Raw genomic sequence first — 17,346 nt, forward strand, 5'->3', positions numbered from 1 at the left:
TCATACTGACTCCGAGACGGATAACTCTATTGCACAAGCAACTTATGAACTAGGAAATTCTGCATCCTCTCATGGTTCTGGATCATTCATTGTAGAAATAGTTCATTCGTCTATACCACTTTTCAGGTTTAGGACCAAAGATTATTAATAATGTTGCATTTTAAAAAGGGTGTATTATTTCTCCCCAAACCTATTCTCAGCGATACAGCATTTCTGATTTTAATATTAATTTTAAATGTGTTTTAATTGCCTTGAGGTCTTAATGGTTGGATAACTACTACACAGTCTGCGGCAATTAAGACTCCACCCTCCAAAAAACCCACATAGGCTGGAAACTGGCTTTGCAGGTCCCTACAGGACCATGCCCTGGACTAAAAATCAGTGGGTTACTATGTGCAGGAATAGTCTCAGAGCCTGAATTGCCACTTGCCCGTGTGGCTCTGAGGTGACTTTGCTATTAAGACCATTTTGAAGGTAAACCCATTTGTGCTCTAAAACTTTATCCCTGAACACCCTTCACAAGCAGCCTGACCTAATGCTAGGACTCCACACCTGTCCTGGCTGGTTCCATCCAGCCTTTCTGTCCCTAGCTCTATGTCACACGAGCAACTTCAGGAAACATTCTTAGTGAGTCCTTATACCTCCTGCCTTCAGGTTTCAGCTATTTTGCAGAAGTTTTTCAACAAGCCTCAATTTAAACCCAAGAAATACAGAAAATAGCAATGTCAATAACAATACCATACCTGCAACTGAAATGTAAGACAGCTAGTAGAGCAGAGTCCTGGAATGAATTTGCCATCTCCATCTGTCTGCATTGCTGGTCTTGTACAAGGAGCAGCATCGTTGACAAGGGAGGGTGCCTAGGTGCTCTGTGTTTCTACAACATGAGGCAGAATGCAAACCTGACACATAACTGGTTTATGTAATTCCAGTGGTAATTGCACAGCAAGTCTAATTACTGCAAGGTTATTCTAATTAATCTAATGATTTTACATCTGATTATGACATGAATGATCAATGACGTGCTGCATAGTAAAGAAAGAGAAATGAGGCAGGAAGGAAAGGGATACTGACATCTGACATCACTATCAGATTGCCACTGGTCGCAAGACTTGCTGGCCAAGGGTATTGGCAATATTCCCTCTCATCATCCTAGTCACATTCTTGATCTGGTGAGATGGGAACTAGATTAGGAAACCAATCTGAAAATTGTCCCGGGGGCCGGGGGGGGCCATGGAAATTAAACCAGATGAGGCTGAGGAATCACCAACAACAAGCAGAAAGAGGAAGAAAATGCTTCAGCTGCAACTACCCTGCAAGGTATGTTCCTGTGGCTGTATCCTCAAAGAGATCCAGCGCAGGGAAAAGTGAGGAACTCATCTGAATGTCTCAGCATGATTGGGCCAGAGCTGCCAGGGAAATTAAAAAACCTGTAATGAAATCATTTGCACATTTTTTCTTCTTCACAGGAAAGGAGCACATCAAAGTTTGTAAATTGAAGAGAAGAAAAAGACCAGTATGAAAATCACGAGGCACGAGTTTATCACACAGAGGTCTGGAGAGTCAGATGTAGCTTCTAAAGCATTAATGAATTTGCCCTTTCTTCTTCACCTCTCTTACATCCACTTTTACCTCCTATTCTCACATTTCAGATGCAACTTTGAGATTCCTTTCAGCACAACAGAAACAAAAGACTGAAGTTGTGTCCCAGACAGCAGAGCTAGGAAATGTATGTTCCGCTCAAGGGCATTAAAATGGATATTGGTGGGCGTCACGTTTCTTGTTTTTATAGTCATTATCATGCATTTATACCATGATATGTGTTTCAGGTAGAAGAGTTTAATTCATATCCATTCACTTTATATTTTCAACCTTTATTTCATCCATTTATTCTTCTTTAAATTTCAGTTTCCTCCCCCTCCTGAATTATTTTTTATGCTAATATACTTGCACCATCTCCTAGATTATTCTGCAGTAGCTCACAGGTTTTGTTACTGCTTCCATTTTAGTATGTTTCTTCTTAGGAATTCTGGTAGGTTTTTTTAAGCATTTAACAGATCTTTTCCACTCCAAACATACAAATTTCAGGTTGATATCATGTGCTTGCTTAAGGTAAGTCATAATTGCTGTTACCGCTGCAGCTATTGGTAAGTTTAGGTCAGTGATGAGACTATGACCTTTGGAAAAAGCCCAATGCAAAATCAGCCTACATGGGAACAAGAGCAGCTGTGTTTGTCATGTATTGCTTCTAAGAACACTAAACAAATATCTCCCAGAGTAATATGACCTGTGGTAACTAGATTTTCTTCCTAACCATCAAGGATAAATATTTATGTGAACGCTTTTTCAGTTCCATAGAAAGTAACAAGTGTTCTTCAACTGTTTACTTGCAGTCCTGAAAGAGCTTTAATCAATAAAGATCTGAGCTCCTCCAACACCATGTTATTTGTGATGCAAAACCAGGCAATGGTGCCTTTGATATAAAGCATCGTGGTGGGTTGTTTTTTTTCCTTTGTCCATATTCTGCCCGTTGATTTTTACGTTCAGGTTATCTTAGCCATTTCACCTAGTTTCAGTAGCGTCAGCCATGATTTACATCTTTGAGGACTCAGCATTGTCCAGCCTGTTTACTGATAAACCCACAAACATATATATATAATAAGTTCTCTATATATCTCCATATGCTTAGATTTACCAAATGTGTATGTCTGGATGCTGGATTACATACTGAATTGTTCTTATCAGAATTTCCATGTATTATGCTTCGTCCATACCATACCATTCTGATAACAGAATACACACATAGTCCTTTAACCAGGACAAGGGGAAAAAAAGCTGTTTTCCTCTGTGTTGTTTCAAACAGGTCCTAGTTTTAGCATTCCTAAACATCAGGTCCTCCTACTGAGAGGAAACAGAAGATGAGCTGGGAGGGAAACTACAGGAAGTGTATGAAAGGACAAGGATAGCACGCTAACATTCACTGGGATGGAAACACGCTTGCTCATACGGAGTCTGGATCTAGTCTGCACCCCAGAGGTGGCTATGTTTCTGTAACGGTGAAAAGGTCTATACTGTGTTTTATTCATGGAGAACATAGACATAGCAACTTTCATCCTAATTTAAAATATTAATAGTTCATAAGTGAGATAATTGCAAAAGGAATATTGGACTTATTCTTTTTCCTCTCTTTGTTCAATTATTGTCATTTTTTCCCAGAAAGGAGCTAGACAGAGAGCTTTTTTTTACCAAAGCAACTTCTTATTGAGCAGAGAAGTTCTAAAGAATCCCACCGCTTCAAAAAGAAACTTGCAAGCCAGCATCTATTTATTTGAGGGAAAAAAATTCTTCAGAAAACTGTTCCTGTTTGATTAAAGGTTATAAGAGGCCCTCTATCACCTGGGTATAATAAGGAACAGAGAAGCCTTCAAATGTACTTTAAAATAACACTATTTAATTTACCCTTCCCAGAAGAAGGAGAAGAGGAGAAGGAAAACCCATGTAGACTAAAAAGAAAACGGCAAGTTACAAGTTTTTTAACTAAGTATCAAATAACCAATTGTTAGGCAGGAATTTATTATAGCTGACCTGTATTCATTAAGCGCAATACAGTAGCCTTATCAGATCTCCTCTCTCTACCACACACACGCCAGCAGTAAGTAGTCTATAAGCGCTAGCCCCCTTCTTCACATTCAACTCTTTCTCCTTAGATTTATTTTCACTGCCTTCCTCATCTCCTGTCGCGTTTGAGCTTGACATACAACTCCTGTTTTATCAAGGAATAGTAAGGACTTGTCTGTAGAAGTCTGTCACTTCCAAAACTACTGATACATAGTAAAAATAAGCATCAAAAATAAGTCAGATGGAATTAGAGGCAGGGGCAGATCAAGAGGGCGCTAGATCTACGTGGATCAGAAGCAGAATCCTTCAGCTCACAGGTAGTTTTGCAGCTTGGGGTTTTCATTTACTAAGGTATCTTTCACCATTCAGAAGTTACTTCAGAGCCCAACTCCTCCATCGAGCAAAGACTTAGACCACTTAATGCGTTTCGAGCATTTTTCAATCTGCCGCTGTCACCAATATATGTCACAACTTGAGTTCAAAAGTTCTTTTAGCAAGCACGAAAGAAAATATAAATGGCCGATTCAAGCACACAGGTGTAGTTTGTCTGCAAACAGACTTTTGTAATGTTAAAGGAAACAAGAGCTTTTGCTGCTCCCTCATTACACTCAGAAATGTGGTTTATGTCCAAAATATTGCTCTAGAACAGAGGAAGAAAAACTTACTTGCCTAAAACTATGAGTCTCCAACTCATCAACAAACTAGAAATGCAAACAGGGACCTCAGTTTTCCTGTTAGACCCAAGACCAGATTTTGACAAATAAGCGATATTCAAATACGCACACAGATACAAGGACAACTGCAAAGCTGATCTGCATGCAACCAGAGTAAAAAGAGCCTCAGTATTCCTTTTCCACACATTATCATATTTCCTTTGTGCAGCTGGTTTACAAAGCTCTTCTGAGTGAAGGTTATCCAAATTCAGCTCCTAGAACACTGTTCATTGAATAGGAGCCTGTTTCTCTCCAAAGAGCTCTGAGACCTGAACATATATTTAACAAAACGTAGTTCAGAGGGGAGAATGCAGTAGTTGCTTGGAACTGTATATAATCCAAGTCTGAGATTTTGAAACTTCTACTTGATATCATCACATTAATGACTTTAAAATGTCAGTCCAAGTAATTCCTTACATTTGAGGAAAATAACATGTTTCATATGAAGGCACAAACACCAAAGCTGATTTTATTTTGGCTGCTTTCCAAAAAGAAAGCCTTTTCAATTGGTCTCTTCCAAGACCTTCATGGCACTTAATGCAAATTCTGTGCCTAGCAGTCAAAGGGCAGCACTCAGAGCCTCAAGGAGCCCAGCAGCAGCAGGAATTGAGGAAATGTTGTCAATGCTGAGATCAAAAGCAAAGTGCTCTAGAGATGGGAAAACAATAATTTTTGCAACCTATGTCTCTTGTTGCAGTTTACAGTATCGGAAGAGGGAAGGCTGGAACTGCTACTTATTCCAAGCACCAGACTTTTATTGGATGCTTAAACTAACAGTGAAAAGCACTAAACATTGGTGGAACAGCCCACCAGATTGAATATAGTATAATTACTCCATGATATACTCAGTCTTACATGGTATATGCATCCATACGCAATGTGCCTAAACCAGTAAGCCTGTGCTGAGGTGAACTCATAAAATACAGAGTTACTACCAAAATAAAGACTATACTATTTGCTTTACAGCAAATGATTCACACCAGAAGAAAAAGAAAAAAAAAAACAACAACAACAAAAAAAACCAAAAACCCCACAAAAGGATAAAATAAAATAAAGTAACAAAACCTCATTTTTGTAGTGAAATGGCATTTCAAAAAGTACCAACAAGCTAGGGGGAGGGGGGAGAGAAGGGCAGGAAATTAATTTCAGAAACTCAAAATTAATACAGTGAGGGGAAAAGGGATATTTTAAATCATAATTTTAACTCCTTCCTTGCAGTTTATTGAGCTACAGATCATGATTTTCAAACTTTGCAATGATACAGAGTAACCTAGAGTTCTCCAGTATATTTTTCTGTTCTATGTAAACTATCAATGGTTCAAAACCCCTACAAATATCTCTCTCTCTCCTAATGTCTGCCATGCTCCTGACCTTTCTAACCCCTTGTGCCAAAACTTTCTTATGGCTGTATATACGTCAAATAAACACGTGACTTCTTTATGCAATCAGACAAGCTCTAAAGGTGAATACAGCAAGAACAAGTAAAGTTCAGATATTATCTTTTGGGGAGTTTTCAACATTACATCACAGTAGGTAACATTTGGAGAGGAAATTCTGAGTTTCAAATTCTGAAGAACTGTCAGTTGACAGAGGTAAACTCAAATGTTTTGTTTTAAGGCACAAAGCTACAGAAATATTGTTTGAAAGTAACCTCTGGAGTCCAGCCTTCCACTTCAAATGGGACAGTCCTGAAAACCTCCATGAATGGATATAACGCAACTTTTCTTGATGAACTGTCCAAATACTGCAGAAAGTCTCCAGGATACAAAACTGGAATTTTTCAAAGTTTCTCATCATCTCACGGAAGTTTCTTTTCAGAGTTCAATGCCCCAATCTCGTCAGTTCAGACTCTCTGAAGCTGACCCAAGGTAAAATTTAATTTTGACGTCCTTAAGCAAAAAAACCCTTTAGTTTCCCCAAATAAAAACGTCCACGTTTCCATGAATAAAACCTCCCATAACAACTCTCTTCACAACAAAGCATTCACAAACCATCTGCAGACTCATATTCAGATGACCCATTTGACCAACAATAGCAACTGACATTCATGTTTGGCAAGTGTCTATTCTATTTGTAGAAATTTTTTGAGAAAGATGATCAAAATTGAATGAACTACATAGACATTCAAACTAGAAGTGGGTTAGTAATTTACACATATATATGAAAATTACTTACCCACTTGTAATCTGTAACATCACTCCTATTTCCTATTTAAAATGAACAAAGGTCTCATTGGTTTGAATTAATATTGGTTTCTACAGCCATAAACTGGAGCCTGCACTAACAGCATCATATTATTTCCTGATGACAATGATGCCAATGAAAATCTCTGCTAGATGATACCTCACCCTCATATGCTCATAGTTGTAGCTCTTAAAAAAGCTGTCATCGTCCAGCCTAGGAGCAACGAGCAACCTATAGTAGAGACATCAGCTAAGAACAAGCACAAAAGCAGATGTTGAGGAATACAAAACATACACTCCGTACTTACGAAAAGACAAGGCTTCTAAGGAAGTAAAGGATGTAAAATCAGAGTTGCACATGCAGCTAATCATTTGGAAGAACTTCTAATTATACAAAAAATAAAAATAGAGCAACAGAAAGATAGTAGAGAGAAACCTGAGGGGCCCTCAGGTTTATGTTTTCAAATAGGAAACACATGCTATTATGAAACAGCAAACTCGTCACTGTGTTATTCCATCTCTCTGACGATGTAAACATCAGTAAGACCAGAACAGTAGTTGGGGGAATCGCACACCCTCAATTTTCTCCTTTCTGCTGGATGACTGCGTAACACTCTGTTCCCAGCTACTAAATTATTTAGATCATCTGCAAACACCTGGAAACATATTTCTTGCTTCAGTTCAATCACTTGCATTTTATCCTCTCTCTTTAATTTACTGGCAGAGGAAATAATAAAAGCTGTCATTCTAAATGACTCCTTCAAATCATTTGAAATGACTTCAGTAATGTGTTACCTCAAAGCTATTTTTTTAAATAATCATTTCTCTCTATCCTGTACATTACGGCATATAACAAAAAACTGTGAAACTAGAAGTGTGTTTAGAGGCTGCACTTCCTAAATAGTTAATGGCATTTTGTTATGGTTAATGGAGGAAAACTCAGGGGAACCATAATGGCCAATATATCTGTGGTATGCCTTTGTGAACTGGCATATATACTGCAGGAAAAAATTATGATAACGCTACTCTATTTAAAGGGGAAATTGCCTCTAGAGCACAGCAGTCCCTAATGGAGAAAAAAAGAGATATCAGAGGACCCTCAGCAAAACATCAGCTCTGGGCTGAGAGCCTTCTCTCCAGATCCATGAGCCTTTCCTCTCCAAGCTTAAAATACTAAACTAGACACAGCTAAAGAACATGCAAGAGACGGGCTGTCCACGGAATGGGCTAAAGAGGCATGTCCCAGCTCTCAGGCTGTGTGTTCTGGAGTAAATACCCATCAATAGCCTACACAGACCAGAAGTGAGGAGTCCTGAGGCAACTGATGCTCATTTGCCTTGATGAGCTTGGCACTGGGTTTTGGGGAGAGGCCTTTCCTGCCCTGGTCTGTTAGTGCTTCCTGCCTGGGGCTGCATTCCCACAGCTCTGCCAGCCAGGTGAGAATCCCTGCATTCACTTTGGACACACTCAGCTCTTTCTGAAAGGCCCAAGAGGTTGTGCTAGCACAGATAATTCTGCTGAAGTGGGACAGGGCTCCTTCCAGCCTGTGCCTGGCTCCCTCCACCAGCATCATTGTGGGAATGGTGAACCAGCAACAACTGCCAGCTGATGGGCAAGAGGCAGAGAGGCTTATGTTTCAGACAGTACAGCCAAAATCAGTAAAGGACGTCCACCTACTGCATGCAATTTCTCTGAACCATGTGTCAGCCACCTTTGACAACAGTTGCATGTTTTCAAAAGTGTCTTTAATCAGCAAGCCTCTGTGCTACTACTTGTTGTGGAGCACCATCTAAATTTCAGTCCTAGGTCGGCTACTGCTTTGGGTGTTGGAAAGACAGGGAAACCTGATTCAGCTCACTGGATAGTGCTGAGGGTGAACATTTGCTAAATATGGCAGCAAATGAAGAGTTTATATATTCGTTAGCAACACAATGCTTCTTGTCTGTACACCCCTCTCTGTCATCTGCCAAAACGCAGTAAGTCCACCATGGCCATCTGTACACATAGAGACTGAGGAGGGGGGACAAAGCCAAGAGCGCATCCGTGCTAGGAGAGACAGAAACACTTGATGCCAAGATGCCTTGTCCTGTTCTTCAGTCACATGAGCACACACGAAGCTTTGGTACTGTAGTTTCTTGTTTGACAGCTTTCAAGCTCCTTTCTGAGACTGCTGAGAAGCATCCCTGTGAAAAGCACCGAGTTTCAGCCCAGATCGCATTGAGAGGAAGATAAAAAGACATCTCTGGCCAGAACTGTCAAAACACTGGCCCCGTTTGTCAAACCTGTCAGGCTAACATAACATTTCAAAATCTGTATAATCTGACCCACATACGGAAACAGCCTGAATTCAGAGTTATCCATCACCTATAAACCATAACAAAGTTAGTGAGAGATAAGGAGGTGAACAGATGACAGCTAAATACTTGGAAGCTTGAATACCTACTTAAAAGCCTGAATTCAAAGCATTTTAAGTATTTTTGAAAACGCTTCTTTATATTGATATAGTAACAAACCGCTCCAAATTCTTTTGACTTTCAACAAACAGCTTAAAGCCACTGCACCACCTCCAAAGCCTCTCTGTTCTCACCCTGATGTAGTAACATGGATCTCAGGCAGAAGCAGACAGCATTGCTCATCTAAGCTCACAGTAGAAGTTTATACTGTGGCAGAAAACCGCAATGAATTCTCATTATTACACAGATTACAGCAGGTTTTGGACCAAATCAACATCTCTCCATCCATCCCTCTATTGCTTTCCCCTTATTCCCATGCCATGCACTCCCACTGCTTTACCTTGAGCCAGCTCTGGCACAGGTCTCATCACACAGGGCGTCAATTCCATTTACTAAAACAGCAGAAAATTACCTTGGCAAAGAGTAAAACCTTTAGTTAGGTTAGCGAGGCAAATCGGTTCTCCGTGCAAACAGGTAAGTGCCAGAGCCAAGGAAGAGGGAGAGGGATCTTTCCCTCTAGTGTCAGCAAGCTGTGACCAGCTCAGCTGTCTCCTGGATCCACATCCCGAGCCTCGCTGCAGGCACCGTAAGAACAAATAGCCCACCTTGCCTCTGAAGATACCAGTGCTGACAAGGAAGACATGAGAGGGATTAGGAAAAACAATATTTACAGGAAAGCAGTTTGCCTGGTATCGCACAACCATTCAATGATAGAGCTGTCTACCAAGAACCCTCACACAACACTGTCTGAACAAAGCTATTAGCCTTGGCCTCAAACTTTTTTTTCTTTTTTTTTTGGAGAATATTATTTTTGCTGTACTCGGCCATCTTTTCTGTTTAAAATAGCTTCTTTTTGATCAGCTGGAGTGTGGTCAAAATATGTTGGCTACATCATAAATCACACATCCCAACCTGCCAAAGGGTCAGTGTGAGAAAACACATGCAATGAAAGCTTCACGTGAAACGCAGAAAAGTCTTGGAGAAACATAAAGGCATTTCCTTTGATGTGGAAACCTTGCCACCTTATTTTTAAATTCACAGTAGAAATAGTTTCCAGCAATCAAAATGAGGGAGACTGCAAAATGAGGGAGACTGGATCTGTGTGGAACAGAAGTAAATCTGTCCCTGAGAAACGAATGTGATATTCTTCAAACTGGAGAAAATTTCAAAGACGTGCCTGAAACCCCCACATTAAATTGATTTCAATGAATATTTGCAACTACTTCTCCTGTGAAAAAGCTGCAGAGAATTCAACACAGATGTTTTCCAATAGCTAAACTTTTGGAACTGTTCAATAATTTTCTGACTATGAGAGAATGAACTAAGCGTATTCCTGGCCCACCTAGGGAAAAAATATTATAAGGCTTAAACTTTATAAATCTGTAGCACTTGTGAAAAGAATTATTTTGCCTTTGGGGTACTAATGAAAGGCTAGGTTTACCAGCATTCAAAATAGCATTAGACATTTATATGGCTAATGAGAGCATTCATGGTTACGTAAGAAGGGATAAATAAAATTAAGGCTATAAGCCTTCGTCCTTCAGGGCTAGAGAAAAAAAAAAATTTCTTTGGTGGCAAACTATTCTATGAAGACCTGAGGTAAAATCTTGACCTTGTTAAAGTTACTTAGAATTCTTCCAAAGTAGCTATGATTTTACCCCAACCTTGCTTAATTATGCAGCTTCCCCTGACTTCATTAGGCTATTCATCATCTGCAGAGCTGCTTATTCTTTCTCACAGCACCTGAAAATAACCAGTATAGCTACAGATAAGCAGCTAGATAGACTTCAGGTATAAACTGAAATGACAATTACTATATTCCTTTTATGTTTATTTTAGAGAATTGAAATTAAATATTAGATCTGATTAGGAACTGACAGGCTGTTAGTTTGGCTGGCTCTAGGGCTGTTAAATTCCTGGGTACGAGGTGAGAGCACAGTACAGTACGTTCCCTATCGTACTGCATCATCCTCCTCCCGGGGAGCAGCAATAGGTAGGTGTTCATTTATTCATGGAGAAACTCTGCTCCAGTTCCACCCTGAATTCCTTTGCATTACCATCAGAGTAGGATCCCTGAAAGTCCCCAGTGTTGCCTGATATGTGTTGTTAGCCCTGACTGGCATCTTGCAAGTACAGTTCTCCCAACTGCACTGCCTTTGCCATCTGTCAGCTGTTCCCAAGGGAGCAGACAAGTACAAAAGCCTGCTACCTCCTCCTCTGTTTGCCTTTGGTTTTCTACCTTCTTGTCCCTCTTACAGACATACGCACATCTCCCTGTCATTTCTCCCCCAGCGACTCTGCCTCCAGCCAGCTGCTTTACTTCCTCTACCGACGTGGCAGACGCACAGTAAAAAGACAGAGCTTACGCAGGGTGGATATCTCATAAAAGCCTCTCTGTTTCAGCTGTTAGTTCTGCGGGGTAGACCCATGCAGGTCCTTCGTAGCAGAAATGCAGAGCCCAATGCCGAAGTGTCCCTGTTTCTCTTGGTACTGCATCCAGTTGTTTATAATGTGACATCTCCAGCAGCCTACAGAATTCATCGTGATTATTCACTGCTTTGTGAGAGGATTTAGGATTACTCTTTTGATGTATGTCAGTATGAGCCAGGCTTACTTTACTCCTCTCATGCCATGAAGCATGACTCCAATGGGGTATTTAAACAGTGGGAGGTGTTGCTCTCCCGGTGCTGCTGGTGACAGCATCACCTCTATTTAGCCATGCACCCTTTGACGCCTAGTGCACGCAGTATTCTCCCTAATAAAGCACTTACTAAGATAATCAAATACTAGAGAACTAAAATGATGCATTAAATTAAAAACATTATTTTCTTCCCTCACATGCTTAAACCCTCAGTTCCTCCCATAGGGGTAGAAAGAGAAAGAAATCCAGTTGACAGGTAAGACATTTAACACAGAGCAAGTGTTAAGATGGGAAATTGTGCACCTGCTGCTTAGGTGTAAGAGAAAGACAAGTTGTGAAACTTGAGAGCAGGGTGAAATACTTAAAAACCCCACAGAACACGAGTCCTGACACTGGTCAGTCTTTTACAGACTACCATCTTCCAATAATCTTGCACAAATTGTTAAAGGGTAGTTCTCAAAAGCTGTTAAAGAAACAGGTGTCCATTACCCTTGATTTTCAAAGTAATTTCAGTATAAAATCCCCTCCAGCTCCTTTGAAAAATCTGTGATCAGTGTTAGTGAGCCATATTTTCTGATCAGCTTTTTACCCAGCTCCCTAAAGACCTTCAGTATCTGTGGATGAGCATTGTACAACGCTGCTTTTAGTATCCAAGCATGACCATTAACAAAGAAAAACCCCTACAATAAACAAGTTACATCAACTTCATTTTTGCAGAAAGTTGAATGAAACATTTGTTTCCTTTCAGGATGTTCAGCTTGAGACTCAGATCTTTTAATGAACAAGCTGGCCTTTGTATTTCCCGATGCCTTTGCACATTGAAGCTATCCTGTACGCATATTATTAAATACTCTTCAGACATTCACAATAGGAGATTAACGTATATATCGATTGTTACTGGCTTTAGAAGTGATATCAGAGAGCTGATAGCTCCTCCCTCTGGGCTGAGTAAGTTTAGGGTGAAGTGACCTACTGGCCAGTCAGAGATACCATCACCAATGGCCAAGACAGATCCAACCACAATATCACACCAGCTTTATGGACAGAATATAAATAACTTATTGAATGGGGAAGATAACTGCTCTCGCTAACTCAATAATAAGGTCACACTCCTCTCATTTCTAGCAGTATAAAGCAGTTTCTGTTCTTTCAACTCTATTGTACAGGAACTAGAAAAACAAAGAATCGGAGCAAGAAACTTTTTCCCAAAATAACACAGGATCGGCACTGTAGGAAACAAATCTTTTTGTGGAACTCTTGCAGGCAGAGAAGTTTAAAGACCTTTATCATTATTCCCTATGGCTTAGGATGGATATGAGCTTATGTAGTTAAACCACCTTTCTGTTTCAAATGTCCTATTTCTCATACTCATGAGATGTGAGACCTCTGCCCACTTATGCCAGGAAACAAGGCTCTCAGCCAAAGCTCATCTGCACCGTCACACAGCTTTTACAGAAATGGATATCAAATATAAATAATCTTGCTGTAACAAAATAATCTTGCTGTAACAGCTGGGTGGCAAGTTCCCAAGAGCGTGTGGTGAATCACAGCTCTGCTCCTCCTTCTTGGATGGCCCTAATTTCTTTGCAATTCTCCCAGTTGTTTAAAAGGACCTCCCTTGGATGGAATTAAACATGCTTCTTTTTCACTTCAGACAGGGAAACATTTCAGTTCTTCACCTTGTTTTGTACATAGTGGACAAATTTCTAAAGACGTAGCAGTGACCTACTGCTGGCCTGTGCCTTCACTTCAAATTACGTTTAACAAAAGGAAAGAAAAGACTAACAACCTCACGTATGTTTCTACTGTCTTATTGTCAGAAAGTATAGTGTCTTCTTTGACCCTTCTGGAGCTCCTGCACTTTTATCTCCACTCACTTCATCTTCCTGTGCCACCTGGGGCAGGGAAAGAAACCAGAAAGGCAATAATAAGAGAGACTGATGTTCCCCCACCTCTCTCTTTTTTAATATCAATAGGAATAAGATTGATTCCTACAAGTAGGTAGAAAACTATGACTTGGATTAATACCTGTGAACTTTAGCTGTTCGAATGTTAACTACACTGAGAAACAAACATGAAGCCAATCCATCTCTTGCTTTTCCCTCCGGTTGCTTGTTTGGAGCTGAAAGGCCCAACAAAAACCTCAGTCAATCACTGAGTAGGATCTTTATTTTGGCTGACTAAAGCATTGATGAGGTTTAACTAAGAGCAATCAGAACTCGCCCTCTTTCTTTTCCACCTGTCTCCGATTCAAGACACTTCTGTCCTCTCCTCTTCCCCCTTTCTTACCAATTATCCCATGAAAAATAAACCCTTTTCCTGAATACTCACAATTGATATGGAGGGATTTCACAATGTGTCCTCTCCTTCTGTGCCGTTGTGGAGTACCAGCCCCATCTGGGGACAACAGAGTGATGTGCCGTGTCCCCATGAGCTGCATATCTGAAAACAACCTCACTGATTTGTGTCTCTGAGCAAACCAGCTAGCTCTATACAAGCAGGGTGGTACCTGCAGAGGCTACGTGCCTGGCAAAACTCTTTAGGTGGTGTTACTTGTTGGATATTATTTAGATGTTTGCTGTCACTGTGTGCCGTGCACAACACGGGAGCTATCACAGGTAAGGAAGGATCACAAAAGCTGAAACTCAAACAGTTGAAAATCCTGGTATCACAGCTATCTGTCTTTTCATCATCTCCGTGTATCTTTTTCAGAAAAAAAGATAAGATTTAGTTCCTGTGTGGAACCAGTTTGCTCTTAAGTGAAGAGAATCAGAGACAGAAAATCAAGAGGGTACTGTCTAAAACCTAAAATATATCAGTCCAATGGCTTATTATTGGCATTTTACCTAAATACATATTAGGATTATTAAAAATGTGTACGGAATATTTGGTTACCTACAAAGACACTGTCATATAAAGACATACAATGACACACGACTCCAGAAAATTTCCTTTGCAGACAAATAACACATCAACGACATTTGATGACACCCAAGACAAGAGGAAGTAAGGCTGAAATTGTTTATCCTCACCAAAGACTTCCTATATGTGAACAGAAGAATCCAACTGACTACTGTTCAAAGAAAATGTGTCATTTTGCTGAGCAGGAAAATTTGTTTTGGGTTGCTAGAGTCAATTCAGCTGAAGACTAAGTCAGACATTAGCCAGTTCAACAATTAATTAATTTTTAATTAATTAAAATCTTGAGCAAATTCATTGTTAACTGACATGTTATATAACTTGCGGATTGTTTAGACAGCTCAAATAGGCTTTATTAACGTGGCATGAATAAGTATTTTTAATTCTTTTTTTTAATTTTATAGAAAGTCTAAAGAAATACAAGATTGAGTCTTATGAAAGTCCTGTTGTCTAGCTTCTCTTGAAATTATAGAGCACAATGTTCTTGGTTATATTTGCTTTCAGATTTTCCTTACCAATGGGCATTTTAAGACACCTAGGTATGTGGGGGCAGGGGGGAACAACCATGTATCGGAACAAACTACCTTGGGAATCATGCTTATATATGGGAGAACCCAAACAGACTAACATTCCTATATTAACTTCTTTTTTCTTCAGCTTGGCAGTACCATAATCTAATTTTTTTATTTTATTTATATCAAGTTTTTGAGGAATTTTAGTTAGAATCTGGGCATAACTAGTCAATGCAAACATGGCTTCTTTTGGGTCTAGTGGTGGGATTTCCAGCTAAGGGGGGGACCCTTCCATTCCTCTTGAAGTGGAATGAATTTTCTTGCTGTTTGTAAAGTGATCTTCTGCAGACAGCCACATCCCAAACCAGCAAAGCACGTTTGAACTTGCAGCCTCTGATCTGAATGGGACTTGACATCTGCTTACATCCAAGTGCAAGACTGAATGTCTTCAGTGGTTATAAGCACAAGCTTTACATTAAGCACACTGGCAGAAGCACCCACCTGAATTGAAGCCTGTCTATATTAACAATTTCCTCAATATTTGAATTTCTGCCACTTCTATCCCCAAGGACTTTTTTAATACTTAAAATATGATCTGAAATGGGGATCTTCATTAATATGTATACCATGTGCAGCTTCTCCTCAACAGTTGCTTACAAATTAGATGTAGCAGGAACTATCTCTGACCTTCAGTTAATTATTTTATACCACTACTGAATTTCAAGAACTGCAGGGGGTATCTTTTAGAAAATACCTACTGAATATTTGAGGAACTGCAAATGACACAAGGTCATCCATTTAATAAGATAGTATTAGCATCCTGTTCTGAGGACCCAAAAGTAATCCTCCACCCAGCACCATCGGTCAGAGGGCAGCAGCAAATGACTCACGGGAAAGGAGGATAATTTTTCATTTTTTCAGAAAGTTCTGTGACACAAACTTTAACAGATCATTAAGGATTTCATTCACAGGAATCCTGACTTAAATCCTGTTGCCTTTCTCTCTGGGTCAACAGAGCAGAGAGAGTTCAGTCAGGTGAGAACTCTTCTGAGCACAGTAACTGTAGAAATTGTTGTATTCATTGGCACTCCTTACCTGGACTCCTGCTCCTGAATGCAGTTTGCCTTGTTTGATCATTCCCACACATGCAAATTGTCAGAGTAGTACTTATCTGAGAAGCAATTTCCTTAAGTACTAGTATATGGTCAACCACCTTAGAGTACACACAGACATTACAGCCTTGTTATTCCCTTGAGGGAGCTCAGTCAACTAATTAAAAATGTTATGGTAATCTTAGCAGCAGTAACGATAATTGGAGTACATTAGTTTACTCCATTGACTTTTATTTGATTGCCTATATATTTGTAATTTGCCTTTTAAAAACTAGTCTATAATTATTACTTGCTCTTATTCACTCCCCATAGTGCATGAATATGAAAAAAAGAAAAAAAAAAAAAAAAAAGAGTTATGCAATGTCACAGTCCCTCCAAGATGGGTATGTAGAGAAGTGGGACTGGCCAGGAAAATGGACAAGTGTTTAGGAACAAGTACACCCTTGTCATGTACCGCACTCTGCACAAAAGAAGAACCATACAGCACTCTCACCTAATTCTCTAACAAAAAAAGGTGGAAGTTACAGTATTAAATAGAACTCATAAGGACAAATTGCTCTTTGCAAGATGTGGGACTGAAGGTGATGTCTCTCAGAGTATGCTAGCTCACACCAGTATTTTTGTCAGAGAGAAACATGTGCAAACAGATCCAACCTCCCATCCTCTCAAGCACTTTCCCCTGCTCTTTGTTAGCTGACCTACTGTTCTATCAACAGTTTGTCATCCTGCAAAGCCTTAACATGTCTTCTCCACCAACACCAGAGCACCTCCTGGTTCATTGCACTCTAGGTGAGAGGAGAACTGCACCTGCAGCTTTGCAACGAACAATTGGAATAACTGTTTTGGCAACAGAGAATCATGTCCGGCAGGGGTAGTGGGGTTAAAACAAAAAAAAAAAAAACCAAACAAAAAAAACAACAAAAAAACCCCAAAAAACAAAAAACCAAAACAAAACCAAAACAAAACCAAAAAAGGTAATAATTTTTAAGGAGAACTTTTCCGATTTTTCACTGCATGAAGCTACCTCAACGGCATACAGCAGCTTCTTACAACAGCTTCAGAATAGCTTCATTTTGGCTTGTTTAAATCTTGTTTCGCCTTGCCTGTGCTTGTTAAACACCAGCACCAAGAGACAGAAAAACAGTACCAATGTCTACAACGCCCAAAAACCTATCAAGAATCCAGAAGCTGCGTC

Source organism: Larus michahellis, chromosome 6 (assembly GCF_964199755.1).
Source record: "Larus michahellis chromosome 6, bLarMic1.1, whole genome shotgun sequence".
Taxonomy (NCBI): domain Eukaryota; kingdom Metazoa; phylum Chordata; class Aves; order Charadriiformes; family Laridae; genus Larus; species Larus michahellis.